At 40.4% G+C, this 13534-nt stretch overlaps 1 protein-coding gene across 16 annotated transcripts in view; it reads left to right on the forward strand.

The window, feature by feature from the left end:
* PLEKHA6 (pleckstrin homology domain containing A6) overlaps window positions 1–13534 on the forward strand; it is a 207422-nt gene that overhangs the window by 102826 nt on the left and 91062 nt on the right. For 3 of the 16 annotated variants that reach the window (XM_073667044.1, XM_073667047.1, XM_073667055.1), the window contains exon 1: window positions 11173–11375. The exons of 5 other annotated variants lie outside the window; for them this stretch is intronic. The gene's annotated coding sequence lies outside the window, so the exon portion shown is untranslated. Of the gene's footprint in view, window positions 1–11169; window positions 11376–13534 lie in introns of those variants that run through there. 8 more of the 16 variants (XM_073667038.1, XM_073667046.1, XM_073667048.1 and 5 more) reach the window with 5 other exon arrangements.

Genomic DNA, 13534 nt, shown 5'->3' on the forward strand with positions numbered 1-13534 from the left:
GCTGTACAGTCACACCCAGGAGAAATGGGTTCTCAGTGACTGTCACACACAGCCTGAGAGTGGGGCAGCTACACAAATGGCACAGAAGACTGCCCCACAAACTAGAACGTCAGTGCCACAGAACACTTAACGCCCAGTACAATGAGCTGCTGCGGCAGGTGACACTGATGGTGTTTCTTAGTGCGTGACATGGATGGGACATGTTGGTAGAAGTTATTTTCACGCTGTCTTCTTCTCTATATGTAAAGATCAGACTGTTGCAAAAACTTATAACTAATAGTTTTACTGTATTGTTAGTGAAGGGTATGTGAGGAATCTGGAACCCTACCGCCACCATCCTCCATACCTAGTTACACTATTTATATCATGTGAGGATGAACATGTGAAATATGTCCATTGTCTGAGAATGTTGTATGTTGGGAGATAATTCTGAAAGATTGGATTACAATACAGGTAACAAGACTTCAGCACACATACCTTGTATGTTGTTGCCTCATAAAGTGCATAGTTACGCAGTAAAGACATGTCTTTTATAGTTTTTTTATGTGTGTGTATATATATATATATATATATATATATGTATATATATATATATATATACATATATATTGTGTATATATAAACAACCAACTTCACAATGTTTGGGTATTTTTTTAGCTCTAAGTATTGCATCCAAGTCTGACATCCTTCTACCTATGAGATGCCGGATGTAGCCATCGCGATTATGTCAAGACATACTGCTGCATTGATACTACTGATTCCCTCAATTGGCAGTATGGATGGAAGCAGTAGTCTAAGACCCCGATTCATCAAAGCTTTTATGCCAAAAAAGTAAAAGCTTCAAAAAGCCACGACATTTTGGCGCAACTCATAGTTGCGCCACATTTTTGCATCTTTGGTGTTTTCACACCTGTTTCCTCGAACAGCGGCGCTTCGATGGAACAGAAGCATGGGTGTCACGCCACAGCTCGTCTTAATTAATCACTGAGGTCAAAGGGGTAACGTCTCTCGTTGTGGAGAGTGACATGCTTGACATGCCAGTTCATACAGCCAAATCAGATCCTATATTTTGCATCCCGAAACACGTGTCTGCAAACTAAGATTCTAGTTTGGCTTTTATCCTAAGTAATATGGCAAGGCTCGTTAAAGGGTTGATATTAACTTTTTGGGATTGCTGCTTCCAACAGATGGCACTAGAGTTCAAGTTCTCTTACTCTCTGAAAAGGCAATTTGCATATTTAATTTCCCAGAGGAGCATACATGGTCTATAAGTCTCATTACACATGTCACTCTCCACAATGAGAGACGTTACCCCTTAGACCTATATGAGAAAGCCACTGCCAGATATGCCTGTCTTGTCTTATCTCTGAAAGAACAAAAGCATCATCAGTCTGAAATGAGACATGCTGGACAAGACCAACAATCAATTTTCTGATGCCCATATACACATTACACTGTTGACTGAACCTGCCAATATCGGCAGCTTTGGCTGATATTAGGCTAATATGTATAGAGGCATATGGACAGTAGCCTAGATATGCCTGGGCCATTACAGTATATAGTAACAGTCTATATATACATTGGATGACAACAGCAGATATCCATTGTCTTTTGTGATCTACTTTTGTCACTTAGATATTGTCTAGATTTCAATTTGTTTCCATTAGATGACATAGGACCATTGCCATACAGTGTTCTATCACCTGCTCTCAAAGGAGCATTACCCCTTCAAGGCTGTGACTGGGTGCCTAGTAAGCATTCTACCTATCAGTTTGGTTAGAAAAGTTGTTGCTGTGGATCCAAAATATATTTCCACTAATACAATCCCATAGTGGGAGGAGGAGGAGACTCCACATTACCAGATAAGGAGCACCATTGTTACCTGGGACAGCTCTTGTGAACGTCCTGCAGTCTGCAGCAATGTTGCCACAAGTAGCATGTAAATGTACTAAGCTTGCCACCAATAATGATAATTCTTATGGCAGAAAAATTATCAGCAGAAACAATAATTTAATTGTTCACTTTCACTTCCTTCAAATTGGCCAATTATTGTTCCAATCCATCAGAAACATAAACACTTTATCACTAGGGCCATCTCATTACAATGATTAACAAGGATTCTAGGAGCTTATGGAACAAAAGAGAATACTTACCCACTCCCATGTTACTTATCCCGCTTGAATTTTCAATCTTTAGTGTGAAATGCTTTCGATATGAACCTGTCAGAGCAGTGACTTACCGAGCAGTACTGGCTAGATGTGGATCATGTAGTGCATTTTGTATTCCACTGGAATACACTGTAACAAGCTGTGCAGCTGTGTCAAGTGACCCAGAGGTAAACAGCGAAGGTTCTCCCCTAAATGACCACCAATTTGCCTTTTACAGTCAATAAAGGGCCTTATTCTACAGCGACCTTTTTGTGTTGCTCAGTCATTGAAACAAAAAGCTATTAGCTATGAGCAATGCATATAACAACCTGAAGAAGGATGTTCATTTTTTATATGAATGGCAGTGTAATTTATATATTCCAAACAGCACCAAAAAAACTTCTACATCATAAAACAAGGCTTTATAGTCAATTAAATATTACTGCGCCAATGAGGCTCAAACATGTCTGCCTATTTAAGGTAAAAAGGGGTTAGCCCAAGTAAAGAAGAGGAGGGAAGAGCAGGATTTGAGTCTCTGGAGGCCCTGCCGTCTTCCTCCTTTTCTTGTTTATACTCTAGTAAATTAGAGCACTTTTTTTGCACCAGGTTCTGTGTGGTGTAAAGATGCGATTTATTTTTCTGATTTTATAAGGCTAGCAATACCTAGCACTCAAAAGCAATTTTCAGACATGTCATAACAAAAACATTTGTGTAACTTGTCTGAAATTTGTTGTTGGCAACTATTTTAGAGCTGCAATTTTGTTAAAAAAAAAACCCACAGCCAAATAGCAGGAAAGCTGCATATGACTTGCATTTAAGAATATGGTGAGCTGCAAGTGATATGTTACCAGAGACAGAAAATCAAACAACTTGGGAAACATTTGCCTCTCCATATGACACCAAAGGAAATGATTAGATGCGATTTTGCAATGCAACACTCCGATCTCAATGTCACTGTGTAGCCCCAGCCTAAGTGTGTCTAAGGCCTCATTCAGATGTCAGTTTTTTTGCGTTCAAGTGCTATCCATGGTTATCATGTATAACATTCGTACCTGTAATAGGACCATTCACATGTCCATGACTTTCTGCAGACCCCTTGGTCCGCAGAAGATCATGGACACATGTCCGTTTTTTATCCAAGCGTCGGATCAAAATCGGGAATTCAAGTCTATGTGTTCGTGAAAAAATCGGACAACACTTTGATGACATGTGAGTGCAATCTGATTTTCATGGACTTTTAGACTGGAGAAGGTGGAGAAACTTTTTTTTTTCTCCAAGTACGAGAAAAACTGATGACACTCCGACCACTCTCTGATCAAACTCTGATAAAAATAATTGGTCCCTTTTTGGCACGAAATAAAACCAGATGTCTGAATGAGGCCTAATGTCGGATTCACGCCAGCGTATACAGACACATATGGGGTTGTAACTTTGGACTCGGAGACCTGAGGCCAGTTTGGGCATTTTGGTCCGTATACAGACCATGAAATAAGTTTTGTGTGAACCCTGCTTAAATCCTGTCCGCAATGCACTAAACTACACCCAGTTTCATCTCAGTTTTATAAGCTATCATGCAGAGTGCAGGTGGCTCGAAATTATTGTGCAAATGGTTTAATATATATGTTACTCTGCAGATTGTACATTATTATTAATTTGCACAAAAAACAGGTGTAAATATATTGATAACTGATAAACTGCTGTAGGGATCAGTACTTTTTTTGAAAAGGTGCAATAGATTACCAGCATTGTTTTTTCATGTTTAGATGTCCTGGTATGGCTACTACCCCGCAAAGTCTTCTGATGAGTGGCTGTAGTCCGCCGTTTTTCATAGGGGAGAACTGAGCCACTTATTGTCCTATGGAGGACTATGCTGTGCTGATAACTCCCTCTTCATGGTCAAGGAAAAATTGGCTTGAACAGTATATCTTGTATAATTATTAACCACTTCCTGAATGCTGATGGTAACATATGTCATTGGTTGCTGGGCCTTCTGCAGCAACACTGTATATTTACAGTGGGTGTTTCACCAAAAGTCAAGTTCCCCACACTGCCACCAGGCCAGGAATTAAGCTGATTGGGTCCTAGCCATATCATCAGGACCAGAACTAATCAGGTTGTGATCTACTCTCAGATTCCCAGCGCTCTCTCCTCTGGACTTCTGTGAGAAAGCAATCAGTGGAGAGAGGGTGTACCACCTGCCTAGATATATATTAAAGCTTAGGCTATTTTCATATTGCGCTTTTGCTACATGTCAGAGGCTCCGTCAGGGCTTCCGTCACAAGCCCAGAAAAAGAAGGTAGAACCGCCGACGGGGCCCTTTGACTTTAATGATGCTTTGTGCTGTATGGCCTCCTTTTAGGTAGGGTCTGTCTCTTGGAGGCGGGCATAAAAGCACGGCTGACAAAGTGACTGTCTGCTTGATTAAAGCCAAGAGCCCCATGGGCAATTCTGTCAAGAGTTTTCAGGGCTCCAAACTGAATCCCCAACTAAGCCATTGAGCTGTGGTAAAAATGTGATGTGAACATAGCCTAACACTCTGCTGAAATTTCCATGATTGTGGCTACAAAATCAGAGGGAGGGGGCTCCTTTTCTACCAAATTGGCACCCCAGTGACGTGAATGTGGGTTGTCAGTGGGTGCCGTCAGTGGGTGCCGTGGCAAACAAAGGAGTGCCTTCTAAGGAAGTCTGTTAGGCTCATCTAGAAGCAGAGTTTAACAGGCCATATCACTCGGAAACTGACAGTTGCAGTCCACTGCAAAGGTGTTGTAGACTAGTGCATTACACTAGCAATCAGAGTTTATCAATTTATGATATTATTTATCCAGCATTGTAAACACTTGAACCCTGTAAAAATAAGAAATAAAAAGAATAAAAAACTAAGCAGAATTGCTGTTTTTGTTGACCTTTCCTTAGAAAATAAATGCCATATGCTAAAATAGTAGCATTAGAAATACCAGCTCATAGTGCAAGTAACAAGCCCTCACTCAGCTCAGTCGGAGGAAAAAAAAACAAAATGTGATATGACTCTTAAAGTATAGTACGACAAAAACACATATTTTTGAAAAAAGTACATTTATCGTACAGAAGTATTGAAACGTAAAACTATATAAATGTGTTTTCACAAGAAGCATATAAACTTGAAGGACAAAGTTAACATAACATTTATACAGTGCGATGAATGCTGAAAAAAATACCATTAAAGGGGATTGTCCACTACTCAGACAACCCCTTCTCAATCATCATGTTCCCATGTATAAAATAACAACAGCTATGCTCACCTACGGTGCAGACATCATTCCAGTGGTGTCGGCACTGGCTCTCCCAGGACTCATATGAGATTATGTCACATGAGCCCTGTAGCCAATCAGCGAGCCCCGGGAGAGCTGTTGGAACAGCGTCCGCACTTTAGGTGAGTTTAGCTATTGTTATTTTAGAAGGGGGAACATTGTTATTTTTGAAGGGGTTGTCTACTACTTGGACAACCCCTTCTCAATCACCTTGTCAGAATTGCAGTCTCTTCATTGTCTACTGTACCTTCTCCAAAAATGGAAAAATAGTGATTGAAAAGTCATCAAAAAATGTATGGCTCCTAGACTATGGTAACATAAAACATGATTGTATTTAAATAGCGATTTTACGGCGTACAAGCAGTATAAACTTAAAAATAAAACTACATTTAGTATGGCCATAATCGTAGTGACCAGCAGAATAAACATGTCATTTATATCAAATTGTGAATGCTGTAAAGACAAAAATTTCAGTCTGTGGCTCTACTTTTGAATATCTTATTTTGCAATTTTCAAACTAGTTACAAAAATGCAGAGATCATAATGTTAAATATGAATAGCCCCCTAATATATGTCTCTCATTATAAATTGAAGTAACAATGAAACTACTAACTCATGTTATACTCCTTGATGAAAATCCTGACAGGATGTAATTTCCAAAATGGTTCTCTTTTCAAAGGATTTCACTGTTCCAGTAGCTCAGGGCTCTACAAAAGTGGCATTGCACCTGAAAAGCAATCCAGCAACATGTAAGCAGCAAATGCCAAATGATGGTTCTGTTCTGAGCCCAGCAGTGTGCCCAAATAGCACTATACATCCACATATATGGCATTGCTGTGCCCAATAGAACCCGCTTAACAAGTAAAGGTGTGTGTGTCTCCACATCCGAGAAAATTGGACAGCACTCTGATCAAACTGTGATCAGAGTGTGATTAGCATAATCGGCCCAATGAGAGAAAAACGGTCGTGTGACCTTAGCCTTACATTGTTATAAACAGACAGCACACAGATTGCACATGGATGTCATCCGTGAGCGGGCAATGATTTTTCACGGACCTATGCACTTGTATGGGTAATTTTGATCTGTTACTCAGATCAAAAATAGACATAGACATGTCTTCTTGATTATTTTTGCAGACACATGGTCCGCAAAAAAACACGGACGCAGCATCAAGCACTCACCAAAATCTCATTGTGGGAACTTAACCTAAACCCTTTCAGCATTCTGCACCATCAGTGTGCTTGTATTCAAAATATTTATGTATTTTGCTTACTTTTATCTTAGTCTACAATGCTTTAAAGAGAAATAGCCAGTATTTACCCTTCTCTGGTGAAGTGCTGCATCTCCTCCACTGCACTGGTGATTGCATACTGGCTGCAGCAGTGACGTCACGTCAACAGCACTGCAGGAAATCACTACATTCAGGGAGCTGCTGAGTTCAGTGATTGGCTGTAGAGCTGTTGATGTATTGGCGGTAGCACAGGAACGCTGATGGCGAGTAAAATGATAGAAGAGGAAAGCTCCTTAATTACAGACAGGATAAAAGTATGACCCATTTCTTTATCTCACACATCTTCATTACTGTGAACATTCACAAAGGTTGCAGTAATTGTGTGATCATTAGCTGTTCTTTTTATAAGCTTTCCTCTTTTAGCTTGTTTTAACACCATGTTTTAGAAAGACCTTTGGCTGTCAATTTTATTGTCTCAGTATATTTTATATGTCCAATACTATCCTGCTATTCTAGAGGTTGAACTTAAATGATTAATGCTTAAACACAAGCCCAACCAATGAATTGCTGACCTCTGAGATCACTAAGCCCTAGGGCACATAGGGGGAGGGGGATACCTGCACATGCTGGTCTTCCAACTCCCTTGCTAGCAAGAACCTGCATAGCCACTCCAGTCCTCCTTATGAGCATCTTAGACCTACAGGATTGGACAGTTCAAAGACAATTAACCTTCAATTGATTACTGTGTACTAATATTGATCATTGAAATGACTTTATTTTATGTACATCACTAGGGAAAGGCCAATTTCACATAAGCGTAACACCACTGAATTCCTATGCCTGTATTTCAGCTGCAAATCCCAGTACGACAAGAAGTCAGATCACCCAAACTTTATTGTGCTTGTGTAAAACTGGCTCATATCCAAATGTGGCAAATTATTAGCAGAAATGTCTTCTATTGAATTTTCTGGAACCAGTCTTCTGTGTGTGAACATAACTTATTTTCCCACTCCATTCTGTATTTCTATTTGATGAGGCTTTTACTACTGCTGCTATTATTTATTTTAAGTAGGGTATTGTATTAACCATCTTTTAAAGTTGTTGTCCAGGATTTTAAAATAATTGCTTTAAAATAGGGAATGTGGCCAAATTCTAAAAACGTATACTCACCTGTAAATTACTCACTACTGTCTTCTGTTAGGGTATGTGCAGACAATGTCTTTTTCAGGTGGATTAAGCCTGGAGCCCGCCTGAAAAAGCACTAAAAAAGCCAAAAAAGAATGAACATTTGCCCAGCAATGTAAAAACGGCTTCCTGTGCGTGTGTTCCGTCTTGTAACTTCAAAAGCTGTGAAGTGGCCTAAAGAAGTGACCGGTTCATTCTTCTGGCAGCTTCTGCTAAGAAACAGTCACTATCATATATGTGAAAGCAGCTAAGAATCAGTCAAGCTTCGCTAGTTCCTTAGAAATGAATGGGAATTATGGAAAAAGTGCAGCATAACGAGCTATTCTACACAAGTCAGTGAGTTATTCCCATTTATATAACCCTAAATATTAGTCTCCTGCAGTAATTATATATCAACCATGCGTACATGACCGCTGCAGCCAATCACTGGTCTCAACAGTCACATATCGTACATGCAAGCTCCATTGCTGAAGATGGTGAGTGGTCCAGGTGCCTTGAAGAAATCCATTTTATTGTGTCACTACAAACTTTTCTCTGAATTATTCAGTATTTGTATGACTTTATTTTAATTCTTTCTATTCAATATACAAACACCCTCATTAATTGGCTTTTTACAGACCAAAACCATATATTTACTCTATATCTAAAGAGAAAAATCCCTGTCATGTTTAAGATCCTTTTTGGATGCTTTTTACAGTGTTTTTATCTCCTTAATGCTGTGTTCCCACTATGAATTTTTGACACTGCATATTTTCGCTGTATGAAAAACGCTGCGTCTTACAGTTCCAGCAGAATAGATGGGATTTATAGAAATCCCATGACCACTGTGCTTCTTTTTAAGGCAGTGTAAACTGGTCAATTTCTCTTGCGGGTACGCTGAGATTTATGTGCAAATTTTCCCTTGTCAAAAACTAAATCAAAAAGCTCAAAAACGTAAGGAAGAAACACAAGTAACCTAATGTATTTAGTAGGTGCAGAAATGCTGTAGAGGCAGCCAGTTTTTGTTATTGCGTGTTTGTTTTTCCTCCTCTTCTTCCAAGAGTCATAACTTCCGTCAACATAACCAAATGATGGTTTCTTTTTTAGCAGAATGAGTTGTAGTTTTGAATTACACTATTGATTGTAGCATAATGAACTCAAAATCGGGGTAGAAATTTCAAGAGAGGTGATAAAAATTTGTTTTCACGGCTTTCATTGTGCAATAAATATGTCCTGACAACTTCATTCTTCAGGTATGATTGCTGTGATACTAAACATATATATATATTTTTTCATTATCTTATTTAAAAAAATTTCAAACTTAGTAAAACAATGTTTTTATTATTCCATTGATGGAGTTGTGTCAGGGCTTGATTTTGCATGACAATCTGTCCTTTTATTGATACTACGGTACCTTGGGGTACATGGGATGATTTTAACAACTTTTTCTTGCATTTTTTGGGAAAAGGTGAAAAATGGCAATTTTAATTCTAGAGTTTAAATTTTTTTATCACTTTTAATGTATGGATTAAACAATTTTATATTATAATAGACCGGACTTTTTATGATTCCAAATATTTTTTTTTTTAAATTTCTTATTTATTTCTTTATTTTTGGATGAGGGAAAAAAGGTTGATTTAATACTTATTAGAATTCAGCAAAAAGATTTGCCTGTGACATCCCGGGCGCCTCTTGTGACATCCCGGGCGCCTCTTGTGACATCCCGGGCGCCTCTTGTGACATCCAGGGCGCCTCTTGTGACATCCCGGGCGCCTCTGCGGCGTCATACGTGCGTCACACCGGAACATAATGACGTTACAGTGGCCTACTATTCAGGAGAAATGCCGGGGATGCTTGTGTATGTAGACTTTAGCCCCTTCCCGTCACAACCATTATTCTTTTTTTTTTTTTCCTTTTGTTTTGCTTTATCTCCATCTTTTATGAGCCATGTTTTTTTTACCACTCACATAGCTGTTTGAGGGCTTGTTTTTTTTGCTGGAGTTGTATTTTTCATTGGCACCACTCAGTTTACCATATAATTTGCTGAAAACAAAAATTCTTTGTCTGCAGAAATTTAAAGAAGAAAAACAAAATAGCAACTCTGTCATCCTTTCGGGAAAGAGGGGAGGGGTATGGTTAGCTTTTACAGTGTTCAGTGTACAGTAAAAATGACAACTTTACAAGCTTTATTGTGCGGGGCAGTTTTGGAATACATCAAACTTGTGATTGCTTTTTACTCTTATTTGCTGGGATGCAAGGTCTCCAAAAAGCAGCAATTCTTTTTTTATTCTTTTCACTGTGGCGGATAAATAACCTAGTATTGTAATAGTTTGGACTATCGATGGGACTAAACCAATTTTTCTCACTATTCCATCACTGACACAATACATGAAGCTATGTGGTTACTTCCTGAAATGTGTTATACTTCGAAACGCGTTGAATAAAGCAGCATGATATTACTTCTTGGTATCGGATGTCTTCAATCCTCAGCAGTGCGGAAAAACTCCACAACTCCTCCATCTTCTATCTGAAACAATACAGCGTAATACTTCTGTCCAGTCTTAGGTTGTCTTTAGATGCTGCTCTATGTACGCTGGTGTTTTTTTTCCTGAAGCTTTTTAGCGTTTTTTTTTGTTTTCTGAGCAATTCTTTGACCGGTGGTAGTTTTTTTTTTTAGCAACACTCCAGACTTTTTTTGCGTCTTATTTTTATTTTTCCTTGCACGTACTGCTTGTTGTTTTTTTTTTTTAAACTCCATTCAACAATGAAGAAACTTCTAGTGTTTTTTTCAAACAAACCGACTCCGGTGCGTCTTTTGAGCCTTCCCATTGACTTCTATTACAAAAGTATTAGAGCGTCTTCAGAGCGGGAAAACGCCTGAGGAATGGTGAGGTCACTTCTTGTAACCATTTAAGAGTTTTAGGAAAACCCGAAGGAGTTAAAGGATGCTGAAACCCCCGAACATATGAACAACGCGTCGTTTTTTACATCGTGTTCGTTCTTTTGAGCGTTTTTTTTAGGTGGGAGTTTTGTGAGGAAAACACCTTGTGTGCAGATTATCCTAAACCTATTGCTCCCTTCACTGAGCCCCACCGCTCTGTCTGTGGGATTGTGAGGGGATTATTACACACCAGCAGCTTCTTTCTTGTCTGAGGCTAAGGGGTGAAAGAGTTAGAACAATATTTGGTGAATATCCTGTAGCCGAGACAGGAGTGAGGCGAGCAGGGAGCAGACATGGCGCTGAGGCGGCGGACATGAGGTGATAGCTCGCACTGTGCGGTCGGTGAGCACCTGGGCCGTGTCTGAGGCCGGCAGCAGCGGACTGATAAGAGTGGGTGGTGAGGAGGAGGAGGACATGAGGCGGAGCCCGGGAGAGGAGCTGCTCGGGCTGTTCTCACAGTCGGTGTGAGGAGCTCGGCTGGTCACTGGCCTGGGCACAGGTGACATGGCAGCTGCGGGCCGGTAATGTGGGCTCTATGGACTTGCGGGATGTGAGTGCTGCCAGCCATAGGACTGCTCCTGGACACCGCCACCCCGGGGATCTAGTAAGTGCAGTGGGCTTCTATGTGTCCGGCCACCTGGCTGCAGTGGGGGGCAGGACTGGTGCCTTCTTCACATGCCTCTGCCATGATGCCATGCTGTCATTATCCTCTTCAGCATCCCTATTATTATTATGTATCCAGGCTCACAGTACAGCTTTATAGTATAGATCTCTGCTCCTGTCTGTGAATGGGACTATCCAAAAGAATGCTGATCCTGTGTGACAGCAAGCAGAGGTGTCAGTGAAGATCACAGCATCGGTTTCCTATATATGAAAAATGATTAATCCAAGTAGAATCACCGCCAATAAAGCTTGTAAACAAACTATAAAAGCTCTTGAAATTCAGGATGTTTTGTTTTTGCAAATATTTAAAAATGCCAAAAGGGTGTTACCTGATCACTGAAGCGCACCATAGATATAGGAAGCCAGTATTGTGGTGTTTGCTTCATCGGCCGGTGTGTATTGTGCCTGATCGATCACTCATCAGGGCACAGATTGCATCACTGTAAACAATACAAACTGATAGAGCTGTGGTGCCCACCAGCAATCAGAGTGGTGGGGTAGTGATGGGGTAGTGGGGTCTGGATTTCAGGGTTGCTGTACTTTTACCTGTCCCTGTATTTTTATGACTTAGTCATCAGCGACTTCTCTTATCAATCTCGCCATTTCACCTATCCTGATTTATTTATAGGTGACCCGTCGGGTGATTCTTGCTGTCTAAACCACCGACAGAGTGAATTCGGCACAGGCTTCCTCATTGCAGGCATCTGTGCAGCAGACAAGGTATAAAAACAAGGCAGGGACGGGGAGAACAGGCATCTGGGCAGCTTCCCATTAGCTTCTCCCAATTCCTTGCTTTTATTTTTGTAGCCTGTTTGTAATTCCTGCTACTTGTGGTTTAGGCAGTAAAATTCACCTCTTTTGAAGGGATTCTGTCAGCAGGTTTTTACTTATTGAAGTATTGGTATGGCTGTGTAAGCGCTTGTCCCCCAACAAGAATGATACCTTTTTTTGTAGAGATCTGATGTGCCAGTCATTAGAAATCTAGTGTACAAGCCATATGCTAACCAGGCTAGAAATGCACTGGGGGCGGGTCAGGGCACACTAAATACGTTGTCACACCCCCAGCGCACTTCCAGTCTGACTTACATATGGCTTCTACCCTACTGGCGCATCAACTCTCTATAAAATAAGTATATATTTTTTTTTATTGGGGGGCAAGTGCCTACACAGCCATGTCACTACTTCCATAGGTTAAAACGTGCTGACGGGTTCATTTTAAATACTATTAAAAGGGTTATCCCACAAAGCATTTATCACCTATCCACAGGCGAGGTAGTAAAAATGTATGGTGGGCACCTGATCATTAAGATCCCAAGAATAGAAATCCTGGGTCACCCATGTGAATATGGGCATTTGCATGATGGAGACTCTATTTGCTGCCTGTGGGAGCCGCTACATATAAATATAAATAGAGCAAGAGGGGAGTCATGAGACCCATGTTCTCGGGATCAGTGGTGGTCCAAATGGTAGGACCTGAGGATATAAATGCTGTTTGTAGGACAAAGTCCTCTTGCAGTTTTTACACTGGCACTGGGGCTTTTAGACTCTTACTTCCTGTCAAGAAGAGTTTACAGGAGTCTTCTAATCCTCAGAGGCCCGATCACAATGACAGGTAACAGCTCTATAGACAGCTGATAACACACGATCCACCAATCACAAGAGGAGATGTCACAGCTGACCCTGCTCACCCCCTCCACAATGACCTGGGCGCAGGATCATTAGACGCTTCAATACAAAAGATTGGGTTGGGGGTTTGACCAATGTGGCTATGTACATGTGTTGTTTCCTGAAAGAGGAAATTAGAGTCTAAAAACTCCCTTGGGGCCTGTGTAAAAATGACAAGATTTCTATCTTTTAATACAGATTGTGATATGTAAAAAACTGTACACAAAAATCTGATTTAATCAATAGGTAATTTTCTGATCAATAGGTAATTGTTATGATGTACTAAAGAAGTCCATCTGTTATTCACATGGGAGATTATGAAGAAATGAAAACCTCAGTGTTTGGAGGGGTGAGGGTTGGTGAAGGGGTTATCCTGGTCAGTCTCACATTATATAATCACTGCTGATTTGGGAAAGAGAAAAATAACAGGGATCA

The sequence above is a fragment of the Phyllobates terribilis genome, unplaced genomic scaffold (assembly GCF_046119375.1).
Source record: "Phyllobates terribilis strain yellow unplaced genomic scaffold, ASM4611937v1 Scaffold_2__4_contigs__length_985480577, whole genome shotgun sequence".
NCBI classification, from domain to species: domain Eukaryota; kingdom Metazoa; phylum Chordata; class Amphibia; order Anura; family Dendrobatidae; genus Phyllobates; species Phyllobates terribilis.